Source organism: Rutidosis leptorrhynchoides, chromosome 9 (genome assembly GCF_046630445.1).
Source record: "Rutidosis leptorrhynchoides isolate AG116_Rl617_1_P2 chromosome 9, CSIRO_AGI_Rlap_v1, whole genome shotgun sequence".
In the NCBI taxonomy this organism is placed as follows: Eukaryota; Viridiplantae; Streptophyta; class Magnoliopsida; order Asterales; family Asteraceae; genus Rutidosis; species Rutidosis leptorrhynchoides.
This window is the reverse complement of record NC_092341.1, coordinates 221940672-221963072: the sequence shown is the minus strand read 5'-3', so window position 1 is coordinate 221963072 and position 22401 is coordinate 221940672. Positions and strand designations below refer to the sequence as shown.

The 22401-nt window shown below is 29.7% G+C and overlaps 1 non-coding gene across 1 annotated transcript; it reads right to left on the bottom strand.

Annotated features, from left to right (window-relative positions):
• Window positions 1–18631: 18631 nt before the first annotated feature.
• On the bottom strand, window positions 18632–18738 carry LOC139869766 (small nucleolar RNA R71). The gene has a single exon (XR_011766347.1). It is a non-coding gene; the product is annotated as a small nucleolar RNA R71 (small nucleolar RNA).
• Window positions 18739–22401: the final 3663 nt, after the last annotated feature.

Below are 22401 nucleotides of genomic sequence, written 5' to 3'. Positions count from 1 at the left end.
TACATATACGATATATGTATAAACATTATAGGTCATAAGTATTTATGTCAAATAACGTTACGTATGGTTATTGTTTTGAAAACTTAAGTTAGTAGTTTCAAAATATACTTATAACTTATTGTTATTAATACAAAATGAGGTATTACAACATCCTTAGATCATGTTAAATATGTATATATACATATATATACACAAACGTATAATTATCATATGTTATATAGTTCGTGATATCATCGGTCAACTAGACGGTCAAACGTTGTGTAAAACTCTTTTCAAAAACATAAGTCTCAACAATTTGGATTGCTTATCATGTTGGTAAGGTTTAATTTATGTAAATATTAATCTTATAAGTATAAATTGATTGAAAAAGTCCGGGTCATTACACGTTAGGCCGCAACACGTCAGAATCAGCTACCACGAGGGCAAGTAGTGTGTTGTTTTATTATTTATATTTAGATGGGGTACCAAGCTATAACTCATCTACTTGTCTTTATTTTAACGAGTAAGTGGTAAATATAACTCAGGTACGTATTTTTGTATATTTGTTCAGTAATGTGGGACAAAAGTGCCTATATAGTAAACCCTAGTGACAAGAGGTGATAGATTTAAGATTAACTAGATAAAATAGTAATTAGACAATAAAAGTAAAGATATGTATGAAGAATAGAATTCTGAAGGGGAATTATCGCAAGAGTTTAACTAACACTAAACCTTAATCAACTGGGCTGTGAACCTAACTGATTTATCACTAAGAGTTTAGGCTTTGAAAACTCTGGCTAAGACAGGTATCCCTACTCCCAACGTTAACCTGAAAGGTTTGAACGACCTTATGGAAGGAATCCTAGGTACATGAACAAAGTGGTTTACCTAATAAAGGAACGTCTCAGCTTTTCTTAATCCTAGTTGGTCTGACTAAAGCAATATCCTACCACTAAATCACTATGCTATGCCTCAACATTAACAGATGTGCAATCTTAGATATCCTAAGGTACTGCTAATTGGGATAGAAGTCTCTCCTTTTGCGATCAGTTATTCAACCCCGGATCATCTTACAATATCTCAAGAACATTGCTTCTGATGCGAATCATGCTTCTGAGTAAGCTAGTGTTCACTGAACTCTCTATTGCCAACTCTAACCACAATCTAATTGGGCAGCTCTTCTATGATGAACAAATGGTTATTCATACATAGGTACTATATCCCTATTGTGACGTTAAGCACACATAACTACTTACCTATATCCTAGGGTTGATCAGGTCCTAATACTAGGTTATAGCCACGTGAATAAGCGGAAAGGGTGATCCATAAATTAAACTTCTAAACCGTCAAGGTTTCAGCATAACAATATGATAAGTTTCAGATAAAATATTCAACACATAATAAACAATTGTAACAGATAGATAATCATGTAAGATGAAAGCAACTCAAGATAATAACTTTATTAAATTAAGGAAAGCATTCACCGTTTACAGATGAGATTTGGACCATTACAAGTACTGACAACCTCTAGCCCGCTCCTATTACAATCTTCGGCGTTCGCCTCCGGGTACTTAATTTCCCGCTCGGAGGTGAGAAGGCCTTGAAAGCTCTAGTGGGAGAAAGTGTATTGTAGTGAGAGAGTGAAGAGAGGTGTGTGTTGGAATGAATGACAAAGACCCATTAAATAGACTTGAAATTTGCCAGCATACGCCTGGCAGGGCGTATGGCAGGGTGTATGGCAGCCCATTTTTGGCAGGCCGTATGCAAGGCAGGCTATATGGTGGCTCGTGTGGTGGCACGTATATGGCAGGCCGTTTCCATACTGGCAGGCCATATGGCAGGCCGTATGGCTTGCTGGTCAGCCTTGATTTCCTGGATAGTAACTTGATTTCTTGTCTTTCACCGTTTTCGCTCTAGAATCTTCGTTTTAGCTCCGTTTCTCTTGATTTTTTTTGCATCGTCTTTGTAATTACTTTGCCTACAAGTTTAATCGAAAAAGCGATTATTTTGCCGACAAAGCTTTGAACTTTATGCTTTTGGGACTCGATATCGGGGGTAAAAACGTGACTTTTTAGCCGATATTAACCGCCCTCGATCGACCGCCGTTTAAATTGCTTGGCTTTGACAATTTCCATCACGGAGTAAATACAAATAAATGTTTTTTTTTTGCAACGACTACTGAACCATTTTTTTTTCACAACTACAATCTTATTTAACACACATCTATCTCATTTAAACTCATACATCTATCTCATTTTCACCAACATTCAACACCCATTCTCATCTACTTCTATCACCTTCATCTTCACTTTTTTTTTAAAGGCAATTTGTAATGGTTTTTTTTTAGGAATTTGTAATGGTTTTTATTTTTTATTTTTAGGAATTTGTAATGTTTTTTTATTAATAAAATTTATTTCTTTGAATTTTAAATGTTATATATAAGTTAACTAGTGCAAAAACCCGTGGATTCAAGGGATTTTTAAGAATTTTTCCTTATAATGATACGTTATATAACCAACGTACAGATAAACTAACGAAATTCATCAAGTAATATTAGATAGAAAACAACATTGTTTAAAGAAATACTTGCTAGAACGACAATTTAAAAGAGAAATCCAAAAGCATAGTGTTTAAGTTACAAAACATTAACAAAACAACTTGAAAGGGATGTTAATGATTCATTACTTCCAAAAATCGTCAAATCCTCTTTGTAGTAGGAAGCTCATTATTTGTGAAGATCACCGATTTGAAACTTCTACGAAATTTTCAGAAACATACAAATGTGTGCATGTGGGAGGCTCCTTTTTTGATATTCCATAGTGTAAACAACTGCAATGAAAATGTACAAATTAATTAAATTGACAATGTAAAAAGTTAAGACAAATAGAAAATAGATATTAAATATTTAAATATTTAAACGTATATAATTATGAAAAGAAGTAATAATAGTACATGTTTCAAGCTCACCCAATACATGTTTTTCTTTTAAGTCATTTATGAGGCTATTTAGCTTCACTTTAAAAAACCTAAATAAGATCTCTTTTTTGTCCTTGCTTCCTATAATCTTATTTTTTAAGAAAGAGAATATTGTAGGCCAATTTGAATTGACCGTGACAGTTATGAACAATTGTGGGTATCCAAAAGTTTTGACTAAAAACCTAATTTTGGATGGAAGATTTCGTGCATCTTGGAAAGATTTAGCAAGAGTAATCCTCAAAGTAATAAATTCTTTAAAATCCATAACTTGAGGCAACTGTTGATCACTAAATAGTTTTGTACCAAAGAAAGCATCCTCGATTGGACAATTTGTTGCAACTGTGAAAACAAACAATCATCAAAAATTGATATTTAGTAACATCAATTGTATGTGCATATAACTAAAAACAGTTTATTCCATTAAATTTATGTATAGTATATCTTTCAAGTAATTTATTTTTTCAAAATCAATTAACACAACAAAATCTTCTTGATTATTTCCACCTATATAATTTTGCATCTTCTTTGCAGCTTCATTAGACAATGTGCATTTCAACTTCAAATAACTGGAAAATAATAAACAACGGGTCACTTATGTAATCATTTGGTTAATTGAAATACAGATAAAATATGGTTGAAAACATACTCAGAATCCTCTAGTTGAAATTTGAAACGCTTTACTTCCTCTTTATTGAAACATTCCAAAGTATCACAATCTACAACTCTTCCAATGACATCTAAAATATACATTACATATACATATTATACAAATACATTAAATTTAATATCTCATTTATTACATACATATATATAAACAAAGAGTATAAGTTTGTGTACCAGCTTCAAGGTTTAGTTCAAGATTTATGTCTGACACTTGATTGAATGGCAAAAAGTGAAAGGGATTATTGGTAGAATCAAAACAACAAACCCTCCTAAGAGATGTATCACGATAGAAATTAAGTTTAAAGATATGCTTCAATGTAGGATACTTTCCTTCGTAATCACCCACAAGAGATCTTTTTAGAATTAAGACACCACCTTGTTCCAAATTGTTTTGAAAATCTGGACACAAGACTTCCTTCACAAAAGTATCCATGTTGAGACACTACATGATTAAAAATAATAAAATAAAGTAAGCACATGTACATTAAAACCAAATATGTATAAACAACATAACAAAACAAATATGAAAACAAATATCCACTCAAATATATCATTGATATCAAATGGGATTCTTCATTGTTTATAAAAATTTTCTGTAAAACAAATTGCATACATGAGCCTAAATCTTCTTACATAAACTAATATAACATTCAGCATTTAGTATAATTTTTTATGGAAAGTCATAATTATATTAACAAAAAAAGACCCACAATACAGCAATAGTGACTACCAATTTGGGCAGAACACCATCACGAGCAGTTTGATTGTATTTGGCAACAGAGTTTCACCACACTACTTTTTACCACTACACCAACTAAACAAAATTAAATACAGTTTAATTTTCTATTTGGCATCAGCATGTAGTATAATAAACAATAAAGAAATTGTCGTATTTTTTCGACAATATGCAATACAGTTTCATGTTTGGGTTTTTACGCTACACTGAAATTAAACTTACTAAAGTAAATTAAGTATGTAACTATTCATAAAGAACCAATAATTTTCAATTACGAATGATACTGAAGATGTTCAATACCATATTCAAGATGCATTAAGAAAATACCAAAAGCAATTTCATACAGTAAAATATATCACCTATATCTATGTTCAAATCAGACATGTATTATGAACAAAAGGAAAGCCTTATAAAAATATATAACACGATAATATCTTTTTCCCTATGAAAATAATCTGCAGTTCGTACATCTTGTTTAAGAACAGAAAGAGTAAAGAATTTGAATATGTAGGGTTTTGAGGCCGAGAAAGAAGATGAGGGTTTAGGTTCATATATAATTATGAGAAGATTAAAAAGCACCATCGATATAGTTGAATATCTTTACAGGATTTTTTGGAAGCGTAACAATTCAGAGTTTATTCTATTATCTAGGGCTATTTTCAATTTGGGGAAGGAGCGAAGTGGAAGAGAAAGCTGAAACAGTTGTGCAGTTATTAAATGTATTCGGTAAAAAAAAAGCTCTTTTGTTTTCTATTACACTGATTTTTTTATAAGTTCCTTTTTTTTTAAATAATTAAAAAGTTTATGTATTGGATGATGTAAGCAAAGTGTTTTAGATATGTGACATGTGTCCCCTTTTATTTTTTAAGCTAAGGTAAAAATTACATAATGATGTCATGTAATTGCCATTTTACTAGTATGTAAAGATAATATATAAGTTTAATATAAAAAATAGAGGTGGGACTAAGTGATGGGTACGTCATTGATGTTAGCAGTTAGTTGTTGGTTAGTGATGGGAAGAAGGTGCTGATGCGGCGCTGATGTGGCAGTCAGTGATTCCATTACGAACCGTCATGGTTATGGTTGGTCTTATTGTGACTAATTTTTTCTTCAATACTTCCTTTCAAATCAGAAAGTTTTGAATCTTTTATTTTCTTTCATTTTCTCTTCACTTCATTTCTTTCAGTAATAACTCGAGAACAAGGTGTTACGGGTCTAAAGAAATTGACGAACATATTGCGAATTTTGACAAGAGAAAGGCTTTAGTCAAGCATGCAGCATCCAATTTTTGAATGTAAAGGTGACAAGGTAAGCTGCGATTGGTCCAGATTATTCAACTCAACAGCTACTTTTTCTAATTCTATTATCCAATCTTTTGTAAATATAACCCGAAACATATAATTTTTCAGATAAGAAAAACTCACAAACATGATCCTCTCAAAGCACAATATCATTAAACACTTTTCAACAAAATATATAAATGAAATAGAACGATATAGTTGTTCATCTGAATCCAAAGAACAAATAATTATAGAATTCGTGCAACAATACGTAGTAAGCGAGTCAATCCTCACAACAACGAATTTCTTAAATTCTTCGGAGGGAACGAGAAGTTGCTGCGAATCATTTATGGGATGACTATTTTTCAGAGATGTCAAAATATTCGTCGAACCGAACCATTTTAAAAACGATTTTGTATGTAGTATTAATTGTTCCGCCGAATTGCACAAGTTATATCTCAATACTCTAATGAATTTATTCCCAATCATTTTCAATATTTTAAAGAAAGTTATGATGCTACCTCGACAACCTTTGATTACATTAAAAAATTGTACATCCGTCTTATGTTGTATAGTCCAAAACGTCCCTGGCACATCCAACCAAATTTTCGCATAGATTTATGTAATTTTACTAGTGAAATTATTATAATTGATAATCGATGGCCATTACAATTGATATGCCATCCTATATATACACCCTATTACATCATTCTAGGAACAGGATCATAAGAAATTTTTGCTAAACATAATGATATAAGATACAAATATAAACAATGCTAAATATGGTGAAGATATGGAAGATATCGGCTATTACTCCCCCGCAGTCGAAGCAGGAGAGGAACGAATCTTGAGACTGGAACGAAATTCTTCAAACAAAACGCGCGGTAAACTTTTAGTAAAAATATCTGCAACTTGGTATCGTGTGGGTACATGAAGTATACGAAATGACCCTTTGCAACCTTTTCTCAAACAAAGTGAATGTCGAGTTCAATATGTTTCGTCCTTTGGTGTTGCACCAGATTTCCAGCAAGATAAATGGCACTAACGTCATCACAAAAAACCAATGTAGCCATTTGAATCGGACATCTTAACTCTAGCAATAGATTACGAAGCCAACATGACTCGGCCACAACATTGGCCACACCCCGGTACTCGGCCTCTGCACTAGACCTGGATAAAGTTGCTTGGCGTTTAGAAGACCAGGAAATGAGAGTATTACCATAGTAAACACAATAACCTGACGTGGAATGTCTCGTGTCGGGACACCCCAATCCGCATCAGTATAGGCAATAAGGGAGGGAACTCGTGACCGATGAATCTGTAAACCGAGGGCAGGAATACCTTGCAAGTAACGGAGGATCCTTTTTAGCGCAAACGTATGAGTTTCTTTAGGATCATGCATATGCAATCAGACTTGTTGTACAGCGTATGAGATATCCGGACGAGTGAATGTCAAGTATTGCAAAGCACCCGCTAAGCTATGGTACTTGGTAGGATTCGAATAGGGCTGGCCAAATTTTGAGCTAACCTTGCCACACGTATCAACATGGGTGGTGGCGGGAGAGCGTGTAACCGAAATACCCAAAAAAGAATGCAATGGACCTAAATCTTTCATAGCAAACTCACGAGAAAACATAGACATTAATCGATGGCGCAGGTTGTCATTGGAAGTAACTAATACAATATCATCAACGTATAAGAGAAGATACGCGATATCGTGTCCCTGATGAAGCATAAACAGGGAATGGTCACACCGGCTATGTGTGAAACCAATCGTATAAGCAAAATCAGCAAATCGCTGATACCAAGCTCGCGGAGCTTGTTTCAAACCATAAAGAGAACGCTTCAACAAACATACATGATCCGGATGTTTACAGTCCCGAAAACCTGTTGGTTGATACATATAACTGTCTCATTAAGATGCCGATGTAAGAACGCATTTTTAACATCAAGTTGACGAATTTGCCAAGATTTCGAAACGACAATACTAAGAACCATGCGAATGATTGAAGGTTTAACTACATGACTAAATGTCTCAAAACAATCAACCCATGGTTGCTGAGAACGACCATCACCAACTAACCGCGCTTTGTAGCGTTCAAAAGATCCATCGGACTTCACTTTATGTCTAAATATCCACATAGATCTGATAACCTGTATGTTAGGTAAGCGAGGAACACGAACCCATGTATTATTGTCCACCAAGGCCTTAAATTCATCAGCCATGGCACGGTTCCAATTTAGATCGGTGAGAGCATCTTTAGGACTAGTTGGGATAGGAGAAAGAGTAGTGGTGGCGGAGAGATTAAAGGGAACCTTTGGTTTAAATATACCTAACGTGCCACGTGTTTGAACGGTTCGCACAGGTTTAGGAGGTGGTGAAGGTGACGAATGGGAGACTGAAGTTGGCGAGGTGGATGTAGGCGACGTTGTAGAAGAGCCAGAAGACTGAGCCGAGGAACAGTAGGTGATAAAGGTGGTGTGGTGTCCATATCATGTAGACTTGTAAAATGTTGGGCTTGTGGACTAGTAGGAGAATTGGGCTGAGATGGAGTTGGATCAACATGGGCTGGTGGGCTTGAAGAAGAAGCTGCTCCATTGTGAGGATAGAACAACATGGGAGAGTTATCATCAGTGAGTGTTTGGTAAGTGTTTGGTGGCGAGATAGTGAGGTTGCGAAAAGGGAAAACTGTTTCATCGAATATTACATGACGAGAGATGATTATCTTTTTAGTAGACAAATAGCAGCATTTGTAGCCACGATGATTGGGAGGATATCCTAAGAAGACACAAGGAGTAGAACGAGATTCGAGTTTATTTATCTTAACGGAAGGAATAAGTGGGTAGCATAAACAACCAAAAACTCTAAGATGGGTATAGGAAGGTTGTCGATGATATAACTTTTGAGTGGGGGAGAGGTTCCTGTTTAATTTACTAGGAAGTATGTTGTGAAGATAGGTTGCGGTGGCAAGAGCATGGTGCCAAAATTGAGGAGGTACATTTGAATGTGATAAGAGTGCACGCATGATATTGTTGATTGCTCTAATTTTGCGTTCAGCTTTATTATTTTGAGAAGACGTATATGGACAAGAGAATCGAAAAGACAAGCCTTGTTGTTCACAAAAAGTATGAAAGAAGTTGTTATTGTATTCCGTACCATTATCACATTGTAATTGTTTAATGTTGGTTTAAAATTGGGTACGTATATATGCATGAAAGGCTTTGAAAATTGAGAATACTTGTGATTTTTGTCCAAGGAGAAATGTCCAAAAAAAATTGGTAAAGTTATCAAGAAATAATATGTAAAATTTGTGGCCACTACTACTTGCGATCAGTGAAGTCCATAAATCACTGTGAATAATATCAAATAGAGAACATGTAAAACAAGTAGATGAATAAAATGGTAATTTGATATGTTTGCCAAAAACACATGACTGACAAACTTTATTACTAGGACTCGAATTACAAGTAATTGAATCATTACTCCTAAAAGATCTTAAAGTATCACCACTCGGATGTCCTAAGCGATGATGCCACAAATCTTGACTTAAAGCAATAAATGTTGATGGAGATGATAGTTGGTGTGATGACCCGGGAATTTCCGACCAAATTTAAACTTAATCTTCATATGCTTTCGACACGATAAGCGAAGTATGTAATGTTAAGTCTTAATATTTTTGAACTTTTTAGATAGATTCAGTTAACCTTTGACTTTTACCGACGATTCACGAACAATTGTTGTAAATAAAAAATATATATACATACATATATAAATATAAATATGTATGAATTCTATAAATAATTACTAAAATATACATATACGATTATACATAAAAAGTACAAATATTATATGGGGATAAAAATTATTAAATGATACTTAAGTAATAATAAGAAATATTATATATGTAACATATATAAAGTGTATAAATATTAGATATCTAATATGTGTTAGCATATAAAATTAATAAATAAACTTAAATTACAAATTTGAATATAATTGATTAATATTATTAAATAATACTTTCATTATAATTATCATTATTATAGTTAGTATTAATATTATCAATTATCATTTATTACTACTAGATCCTTCATCAATAATTTTATTATTAATAATAATATTATTATTGTAATATTAATAGTATTAATATATTTAAATTTGTAATTAACAAGATTCACGAATTATATATATATTTACATAGATATACGTATATAGAGATATACATAAATGTAGAATATGTAATATAAGTAATTATAATAGGAAATTAGTATTAATTTTATTTAGATTGTTATTATTAAATATAATTATAATTATTAATTATTAATCATTAATAAAATTCATAAATAAATCGTATATATATGAAGTTGGAAACATAATCTAATTCACGTACCCATTTAACTGTATCTGATTGCTTTTACTGTATTTAATTATTGGAGTTTAATAGCAAAATAGTCAAAAAGCTGTGAACCATCTTTATCAATTTTTATTTTTTCCTCTTGTCTACCGAATATCATTGTCGATAAATACATTAGATTCCTCAGTTGTTGAAAAATCATTTGAGTTCACTATCAAGTATGAATTATCAATTTGCAATTGTAAGTTATCTGTTATATAAAAAAAAATGTATACAGCTCGAGAACTCATAACCTCGATATATATCCACTTTTTAGCAAAAACTCAAATTTGAACCAATATTCAAAAAGTAAAAATGCAGAAGTTATAGGAATCCTTTGCTGAAACTTTCTGAAAAATCTTACATTCCAATTCTTCAAAACGAGTTTCAATTTTTGAGTCAAAGGTTAGTTGTAAAAAGTCAAACAGTACGAACTTGGATTCAATTGGAGTTATCGGTAAAGGTTTAAGTTCAATTAACGATTTTAATAGTTTCTAGGGGTGTATTAAAATCTATTTCATGTTATAAGCTTGGTCTCAAAAGTTCTCTAAATTGAAATTAATTTTTTTTTTTTGCAAGTAAGCGACGAGCATCAGCTATTTTTTTTTTTTTTTTTTGTTGTTGTTGTTTGATTTGGTTGATTGTTGAGTCTATTGATATTTACAATTATAAATCATTTTCTATTGCAATTACAGAACCAATATTTAATTGTATTGGTATTTATAAGATTGGATCGGTTAGGTTCTTAATAAAGAAGATGATTTTATAAAAAAGGGAAAACGAATTATATTATTTTCGGGAGAGATTAATTACAGAAAGAAGGAAATGGATGAGTGGTGTTGGGAATTTGTTTGTGAGCGTGAGGTCTCGGGTTCGATCCCTACTCGTGGCATTTCTTTTTATGAAAGCTTTTTGAGGTAGTTTCATTATTAAGATTATAATTATTATTTTCATTATTAGTAAATATGTTATTATTATGATGTTAATATTAATTATGGTGATCAATAATAATAAAATTATGAATGATACTATCTTTATTATATTAAATATCATTATTAAAATTTTAGAAGTTTTATTGAATAAGTATTATTATTATTATTATTGGTGATATTATCATTTTTGTTATTTTATGATTAGAATTAGTATTATAATTATTATTATAAGTACCACAATTGTTGTTAACATTATAATTATAAGTATGATAGCTATCATTATTATTATATAGGTATTAATTATGATTTTATTATCAAATTCAAAACTATAATATTATTATCATTGATAGATTTATAATACGAATTATTATCATTTTCGTAAATATTAGTATTAGCATCTTTTTATGAATAATAGAACTAATAATATTAACATATGTATTATTTTTTTTATATATTTATCACGAGTATCATTTTGGAAATTACTAAAATCAGTATTATAATTATCATTAATAATAAAATTAATATTTTCACAAGTATTATTATTAAAATCACTATTATGATCATAAATAGAGTTATTATTAACATTATTACCTTTATTAGTAATATTATTAATATTATCATTAGTATTATGTTATAAATATTAGTATTATTAGGATTGACACAAGTATTATTATTAATATTAGCATTTTCATTAATATAATTATCATAACCGGTATTATATTATTTAAGATTAACATAACTATTATTAAAAGTATCATTACTTTTAATCTATCATTTTTATTAAAACTACTAATAATACTATCATTATTTTTACTAGTACTATTAAAATTATTTTTATTATCATTATACTTATTTTGGTACTATTATAACTGGTACTTTGTAAATAAAAGATTAATTATATAAAAATATATTTAATGCTCATATTTTAAATATATAAATATTTTCATATATAAAATGAATATATAATGAAGTAGCTAAATTAGTAATATAAAATTATATCACGACTAATAATATATATATAATTATTCGATTACAATTACGTATGTTAATATATATACGAATGATATAGGATTGTGAATCCGAGGCCAACCCTGCATTGTTCAATGTCGCTATATGTATTTTTACTACAAAATACAATAGGTGAGTTCATTTGAATCCCTTTTTACTCATTACATTTTGGGCTGAGAATACATGCAAATGCTTTATTAACTGTTTTATAATATTTATATGCGTGAGTTTCATTTGCCCTTTTTACTCTTTACATTTTTGGGCTACGAATACATGCAAATGCTTTATTAACTGTTTTACAATATTTATATGCGTGAGTTTCATTAATCATTTTTTAAATGCTTTTGCAATATATATTTTTGAGACTGAGAATACATGCGCTGCTTTTATAACTGTTTTACGAAATAGACACAAGTAATTGAAACTACATTATATGGTTGAATGATCGAAATCAAATATGCCCCTTTTTATTAAGTCTGGTAATCTAAGAATTAGGGAACAGACACCCTAATTGACGCGAACTCTAAAGATAGATCTATCGGGCCCAACAAGCCCCATCCAAAGTACCGGATGCTTTAGTACTTCGAAATTTATATCATGTCCGAAGGAGGATCCCGGAATGATGGGGATATTCTTATATGCATATTATGAATGTCGGTTACCAGGTGTTCAATCCATATGAATGATATTTTTGTCTCTATGCATGGGACGTATGTTTATGAGAAATGGAAATATGAAATCTTGTGGTCTATTAAAATTTATGAAATGATTATTTATGTTAAACTAATGAACTCACCAACCTTTTGGTTGACACTTTAAAGCATGTTTATTCTCAGGTATGAAAGAAATCTTCCGCTGTGCATTTGCTCATTTTAGAGATATTACTTGGAGTCATTCATGACATATTTCAAAGGACGTTGCATTCGAGTGGTCGATTTCATCAAGATTATTATTATTAAGTCAATTATAGTGAGATATATTATGAAATGTTATGCATGCTGTCAACTTTCGATGTAATGAAAGACTGTCTTTTCAAAAACGAATGCAATGTTTGTAAAATGTATCATATAGAGGTCAAGTACCTCGCGATGTAATCAACCGTTGTGAATCATTTATAATCGATATGGACTTCGTCCGGATGGATTAGGATGGGTCTCTACAGTTGGCGTAGCATGGAAGAGTGGAGTGGATAGATATCGCCGGTACTATTACACCGGAGGATGGTGGTCCCCTTTGAAAAATCCTTCACAGTAAAACCAAAAGGGTCAAAAGAAATAGAAATGTTATTATCAGTGGTTAGACGGCGTACAAAAATAAGGTTTTTAATAAGTTGGGGTGCATAAATAATATTAGATAAGAGTAAGGGTTTGTGAGGAGAGGTTTAACACCCCGCCAAAATCGCCATTGACGCGGATGTTAACTCTGGTCCCAGTGCTTGGCTTGACTTCTAAGTAACAGCAGAGTTCTACAGCGGAAGCAAAATATCTATGTACCTGAGATAAAACATGCTTAAAGTGTCAACCAAAAATGGTTGAGTGAACAACATAGGTTTAATATAGTTTTAGACCACAAGATTTAGTTATAAAGTTTAATTAGTTCGTTAGTAGTACTGAGGTATATGATATCGAAGCTAACCATAAGTTACCCTAAACACATCACGTTCGTGTCGTTGAATCATTATTATGTATCCATTGACTAGCGGTCATCCGGATAGAGACGTCACTCTCAATAGCGCTACTCAAAATAATTAAGCTTGCCAAAATTCCAGCAACTAACGATATCATGGCAGGGATTTAGCATGAATCAAAGCATGTTAGCACAGTTTGAACTAATCAAAATAAAGTTTTCACGTACTCGTGTCTAAGCGTAAAATAGTTTGAAAGCAAGCATGTGTCTCACCCCAAAAGTTCAAAACAAGTAATAGAAATAGTTAAAAAGTGGGGCTATGAAGTTCACCTTAAGAGCAGTTGAAGTTTTCCATAAAGAATGTATTAAATGAAAGTATGTGACCGGAATCTCAACCTAGAGATAAAATGTTTGGTCAGTTATTGTCTAACAGACAAAGTTTGTTTATTAATTATTAACAGTGACAGTCATTGATAGAAAGTTTCTACTTTTGAAAAGTTTTACATTTAAAGTAGGTTTTTATTTTTAGAAAGCTTATAAGTTTGGGCTATAATTCTTCACTTGTTATGTGCGTATAGGAATACGACACTTTATTATTTATAATAGTTATTCATGTCTTTAATATTTTTACTACTTAGTATAATATTATAATTAAAATGTTTTAGTTTAATAATAATTTATATGTTTATTATTATTATCATTATATTGCTATCACTTTTATTAAACCTTTAAATCTTACCTAATTAATAACCTATGTGCTTTCAAACTTATCACCATATTATTATCTTTATTACTTTTCATTATCATTATTATTATCTTTTACTAACTAACATGTAATCTTATCATCTTTATTTTACATGTTTATCAAATCACTATATCATTAACTTTATTATCATGTTTATACAAATATTATAATCATAATTATATTCATAACATAATGTACTTCCCTTTAATCAAAATCAATTTTACTTCATATTAACGTCAAGTTTATGATCAAAATTATATTCATAACTTACCTTTATTCATAACTTTACCCCATAATCTAAATAATAATATTTAATGATATCATAATCATATTATAATTATATTCATCTTATTAATATTGTAATACTATTATTATATCATCATCTTCATAATCTTTATCTTCATGATCTTCAAGTTTAATTCATAACCATATTCTTAATCGTATTGATATACTTATGATCATATTTTACTTTCATATCAAATTCCTAATATCTCAATACTTAGATCTTAATCATATTCGTAATCTTTTATAGTATTTGATAATGCTAAAAACGAACATATATTTCATAGCATTATCCATCAAGAAAGACAAGCTTTTAGTTGCAATTGTTCTATTTAAAAGTGATATTCATTTAAATAATAAAAGGTGAAGACAAAAGACAGATTCGACAATTTGAAGACGCAAATGACCAAAAAGCTAAAAAGAACAAAGTACAATACAAGTGGTTTAAGTTATTGATGAGAAACGTCTAAAAGTTACAATAATACAAGACGCGAAACGCAAAGTACAAGATATTAAATTATACGAAAAGGCGTTTGAAAATCCGGAACCGAGACATGAACCAACTATTAACGCGCGACGCAACGGGCCTAAAATTACAAGTCAACGGAGTACAAGAATATAATATAATATATATATATATATATATATATATATATATATATAATTATATAAAATTATATATATTATATTATATATTAAATATATACGAGCAGCCCACGTTTAAATATCAATGTGACCAGGAAATGACGGCCATGCGATCGCATGACCTGGAGGAAGAAAATCCATGCGGTCGCATGGTCCCAAAAGTTTGGCCAGGTCTATAAATTTCGCGAGTTTTGGCCGAATTTTACACACATAATTCAATCTCTCACTCTCTACGATATATATATATATATATATATATATATATATATATATATATATATATATATATATATATATATATATATATATATATATATATATATATAATTTATAATTTTAATTTTAATTAAAGATTAATAATAATAAGGTTATGTTAGCGAATGTTGTAAGTGTGTAAGGCGAAATTCTGTCCGTGTAACGCTACGTTATTATTAATCATTGTAAGTTATGTTCAACCTTTTTAAATTAATGTCTCGTAGCTAAGTTATTATTATGTTTATTTAAATTGAAGTAATCGTGATGTTGGGCTAAAATATTAAAGACGGAATAATTGGGCTTTGTACCATAATGGGGGTTTGGACAAAAGAACGACACTTGTGGAAATTAGACTATGGGCTATTAATGGGCTTTATATTAACTAAACGATACCTCGTTAATTTAATATAAAGATTACAATTTGACGTATCTATATATAACCACATACGCTTAATCGGGTACGGTGGGCGGGATATTTATAAATACGAATTATCGTTCATTTTACCGGACATGGGGATGGATTAATAATCAATAGACTTGTTGGAACGGGGGTGAATTACATACAAGGGTAATTGGTGTAAGTGTTAACAAAGTAATAAAACCTTGGATTACATGCTGTCGATTACCTGGTGTATTCATTAAACAAAGTATTAAGACCTTGTTATAGTTCGAATCCCCAATTAGTTGGAATATTTAACTTCGGGTATAAGGATAATTTGATGAAGACTCTCGCACTTTATATTTATGACTGATGGACTATTATGGACAAAACCTTATGGACATATCAAATAATCCAGGACAAAGGACAATTAACCCATGGTACTAAACTAAAATCAACACGTCAAACATCATGATTATGGAAGTTTAAATAAGCATAATTCCTTTATTTTATATCTCATCGCACTTCTATTTACTGTCATTTTAATTATCATACTTTTTAATTATCACAATTTTATTTACTGTCATTTACTTTACCGCACTTTAATTATCGCAATTTCATTATCTTTATTTACTTTACGCTCTAAATTAAGTTATATTTATTTTTAATATTTTACATTAGGTTTTAACTGCGACTTAAGACAGAAAATCGACAAACCGGTCATTAAATGGTAAAAACCCCCTTTTATAATAATACTACTACTTATATTTATATATATATTTATATACAAATTTAGTTTTAAAAATATAGCGTTAAACTTGGCTAGTTCCCCGTCGAAGAACCAGACTTACTAAAAACTACACTACTGTACGATTAGGTACACTGCCTATAAGTGTCGTAGCAAGGTTTAGGTATATCCACTCTATAAATAAATATATAACTTGTGTAAAATTGTATCGTATTTATAAGTTTTATATAAATATTTTACAAAAATATAAAATAGAAAAAAGTAAAAAAAAAAGAAAATGAAAAAATAAATAAAAACTGAGCCTGCATATTTCGACCTGCATGTCAGCTGAACCTGCATCTCATGCGATCACATAAGAAGGCAGTTATAATCCCATGCGATCGCATGGTACCCTCTGACAGGCCTGATCATTAGCTGGTACGATTAGGGTTAGGTTTAAAATTAATTTTTATTATTAATTAATTAGATTTAGGGTTAATTAAAATAATAATTAGTTTAATTTAGTTTTATTTTTAGTTTTAATTAGTTTTATTAAGTTTAATCAAATATATAAAACTAATACTTTTATATAAATAATATAAAAATAATATTTTTATAAAAAATTGTATTTTTATAACTTTAAGCTTATTTTTACATTTTGTATATTTTTATCGTTAATTCGTAATTTATATGTTTTTCGTTCGTAATTAGTTTTAAGTGTAGTATTTGCCGTAATTATTTTTATTTCTAGATTTTTAGACTTTGCCGTAAAATGTCTTAAGTACTTTTTCTTTAGATTAAGATTTAGGTGCTTTAGAATTTTACGACGTCACTCATCGCTTTAATATTTTATAAATTTTAGTACTTTTTAAGTTATTACCGTTTTAAATATAGAATTCCTTTTAAGCTTTAATACCTTTAGACGTAAGTTTTAATTTTTAGTTTTTAGACTTTTAAGTTTCGACGCTGCATTTTATTATTTTCCGACGCTTTTTTCGACCTTTTTCGACGCGCTCTTTTTCTTTCTTATTTCTCGACGCTCTAGTTTTTAGGATATAGATTTTTATTTCAAAAATTTCGACGAAAAATTGTTTTAAGTGGTTAAATTTATAGACATCCAAAATTTTCTGGTTCGTAGTAATAGTTGGATTTGTTAGTGGCGAGTTGTGGGCTTCCGATTTAAAGGGTCCTAGCTACCTGCTGCATCTATTGGCTATTCGAAACGTGGGCAAAATCAGAAAAGTCTATTAATTTGATAACTTATATAATTTTTATTTTTATAACTAATAGGATATTCTGTGAATGCACCGAGCAAAATGTTCACCACCTTTTATACGTTCACCACCTGTAACTCGATCAAGATATCTAGCCAATATTGTCGCCGTTAATTTTTCTTTAGAATCGTCATCTAGTCAACCAAGTACTCCAATTCAAATTTTCGATAATCCATTTTTTGAACCCGACCTCACAATTGAGAATCCGGAGGATATTCAGGGACAATTCAGAGATCCTGAACCACTAATCATTCCTCCTGAACCACAAATTACTCATCCAGAGATTGTCGAGGAAGAAACCATTAAATCAGAATCCTCTAATGATTCAGATTCAACAAATTCAATCATGGAGAATCTGGAACCTCTAAGTATGGAAGACCGAATGAGGGCTAAACGCGCTGGCCAAGGTCACGCAATTACTCAACCAGACATTAATGCGCCAGATTATAAAATCAAAGGACAAATCCTACACATGGTAACTAATCAATGCCAATTTAGTGGTACGCCGAAGGAAGATCCAAATAAACATCTTCGAACCTTTAATAGGATCTGTACTTTATTTAAAATAAGAGAAGTTGAGGATGAACAGATCTATCTCATGTTATTTCCCTAGACTTTAAAGGGAGAAGCCAAAGATTGGTTAGAATCGTTACCTGAAGGGGCGATTGATACATGGGATGTTTTAGTGGAAAAATTTCTTAAACAATTCTTTCCGGCATCTAAAGCCGTGAGACTTCAAAGAGAAATTTTTACGTTCACACAAAAGCCAAATGAAACTCTATATGAGGCGTGGACAAGATTTGGAAAGTTATTGAGAGAATGTCCGCAACATGGTTTAGACACTTATCAAATAGTACAAATATTCTACCAAGGATGCGACATCACTACAAGAAAAGACATCGATATAGCAGCTGATGGTTCCATTATGAAGAAAACCATAACTGAAGATTACAAAATTATTGATAACACTGCTTTCCACTCACATGAGTGGCACCAAGAAAAAGATATTGTGATGACCCGGGAATTTCTGACCAAATTTAAACTTAATCTTACCATGATTCTGACACGATAAGCAAAATCTGTAATGTTGAGTCTCGAAAGATTTGAAATCTATGTTCATATATTCAATTGACCTTCGACCATTCCCGACGATTCACGAACAACTATTTGTAGATAAATACATATATAATTAAATGTATATATAAATAATAATTTGGAATATTATTTGAAATATTATATGATTTAATGGTAGGAAATAAATATATAAAATAAAATGCGATGTAATAAAAACTATTATGTTAATGAATATATATATATATATATATATATATATATATATATATATATATATATATATATATATATATATATATATATATATATATATATATATATATATATATATATATATATATATATATATATATATATATATATATATATATATAGATATTTATATTTATATTTATATTTATATATAATAATACTTGTAAACATATAATATTATATTTATTTGTTTAAAAAAAAGATATAATTAATATAATTATTTACTTAAATTTTTTAATTAAGATTGGTTATATATATCGAAAGAGCATATATTAAAGATAAATGATTTTTAGCTTAATTGGTAAACGTCGGTAATACTCGGTTGATGTTTTGTTAGTTTTAATATAGATATTGTACATGTTCATGAAGAATTGAAATAAAAGTGGGAGTGTAAATTGTTTACGAAGATTCTAGATTTGTTAAAAACATTTTTATCTTTTTTAGTTTAAATATTAGTACTCCGTACATATAAATTGGAACAGAAAATAAATAATTATCGAACCTTTTTGATCAGGTTACAACCCGTTAATGAGTGAAATAATTAAATATACTTAAGCTAAAAATTTGAGATTTTTTAGGGACACTTTTATACGTTAATCGTTTAGCAATGGACACGATATAACTATCCTCGATCGACTGTCGGCAGAGGAAAAACTCATATAGATAGTGTGCCCTCCAATCATTCACCTATTTAATATTTTTTTATTTATTTAATTATTATTATTATTAATAGTAAAAGTAAATATTATATATAATACATAATATATATATATATATATATATATATATATATATATATATATATATATATATATATATATATATATATATATATATATATATATATATATATATATATATATATATATATATCGGAAGAGAGGGAGAACACCACTACCATAAACCGCCACCATCCTCTACCATAAACTCCATCACCACCGCAACCATGATCACTACCCTACCTCTCTCACTCATCTCTCGATCTATTCTCTCCCTTAAATTGATCGTGAACCGACCTCTACAACCCCCACCATCTCTCCTCTCTCACTCCCTCTTCTTCATTTACCATTTCAAACAACAAATCATCATCCAACCATGAAACTGTCGTGAATTAATTTCTGCACCTATTACTTCTCTAACTTGATTCTGTTGTGGACGGAGCACACTACAACAATCACCATTCACGACTGCAATTTCTGTTTTCAATCGGAATCATCGCCTTGGGTCCCATACCTGCAGCAGCAGCTGCTAACTGTTTCTGTTTCATTCCAACGATTACTACAGCGTGTTTCTTATTTTCTGTTCAAACGATCATGATGAAATAATGGTGAAGACGATGAATAGAGAAGGTTGATGATGACGAGATGATATATGGTTCGATAATAATGATTCGGGAATGATGATGTATAAGGATGATGATGATGTTCACGGTGATGATGACGATGAGGGGATGCACGATGATAATATGATAATTAAGATTAGGAGGATGATGATAGTATATGATTATGATGATAATACATGAAATAATGGTTACGTGATGATGATATGTTGATGATATCAAATGATGTTAAATGATGATGATGGTCTCGCAGGATGATGAAGTTGAGAGGAAAAGGATAACAGTTTCGTATATTCTATATATTTAAAAATCGCGACTTATAACAAGAAATAGGTAACAGATGAATGGTTAGAGTGTTTACATTTAAACAAGAGGTTGTGGGTTCAAAACTAGACTAACACAAATTTTTTTTTCCTTGTAAATAGAAGCTGCTATGAAAACTTGGGCCGTGTTATTGGGCCGTGACCCAACTTAAATATTTCTATTGGATTCCAGTTTGGACCGTAAATGAGTGGGATAAAAGGATTAGAATTCTAGTTATTTCAGAAAAGTGAAAGTGGAGGGATGGTTATGTGTGTGCTTGTTGAACCGAGAGGTCACGGGTTCGAACCCTGCAGGGGTCTTTTCTTTTTAGGATCCGTTTTTATGAGGTAGTTCTCAAAATTATTATTATTATTATTATTATTATTATAATTATTATTATTATTATTATTATTATTATTATTATTATTATTATTATTATTATTATTATTATTATTATTATTATTATTATTATTATTATTATTATTATTATTGTCATTGTTAGTTATTGTTATTAGGATTAGTATTGTAATTATTATCATTATTATTACTAATAAAAGTTACGATTTGTTATAATTAACCTAACTAAAAATTTCAATTATAATTACTATTATTATTGTTATTACTAATATTATTATTGTTACTAGTATTATTAGAATATAATATTATTAATATTATCATTAGTATTATTATTAATATTAATATTAGCATTTTCATTAATATAATTATCATAAGCGGTATTATATTATTAAAGATTAAAATAACTATTATTAAAAGTATCATTACTTTTAATCTATCTTTTGGTTAAAAATACTATTAATACTATTAATTTTTTTTACTAGTATTATTAAAATTATTTTATTATCATTATACTTATTTTGGTACTATTATAACTAGTACTTTGTAAATAATGCTCATATTTTAAATATATAAATATTTTCATATATAAAATGAATATATAATGAAGTAGCTAAATTGATAATATAAAAATTATATCACGACTAATAATATATATATATATATATATATATATATATATATATATATATATATATATATATATATATATATATATATATATATATATATATATATATATATATATATATATATATATATATATATATATATATATATATATATATATATATTCGATTACAATTACGTGTGTTGATATATACACGAATGATATAGGTTCGTGAATCCGAGGCCAATCCTGCATTGTTCAATGTCGTCATATGTATTTTTACTACAAAATACATTACTGTGAGTTTCATTTGCTCCCTTTTACTCATTACATTTTTGGGCTGAGAATACATGCAATGTTTTAATAACTGTTTTACAATATTTATATGCGTGAGTTTCATTTGCCCTTTTTACTCTTTACGTTTTTGGGCTGAGAATACATGCAAATGCTTTATTAACTGTTTTACAATATTTATATGCGTGAGTTTCATTTGCTCCCTTTTTAAATGCTTTTGCAATATATATTTTTGGGACTGAGAATACATGCGCTGTTTTATATCTGTTTTACG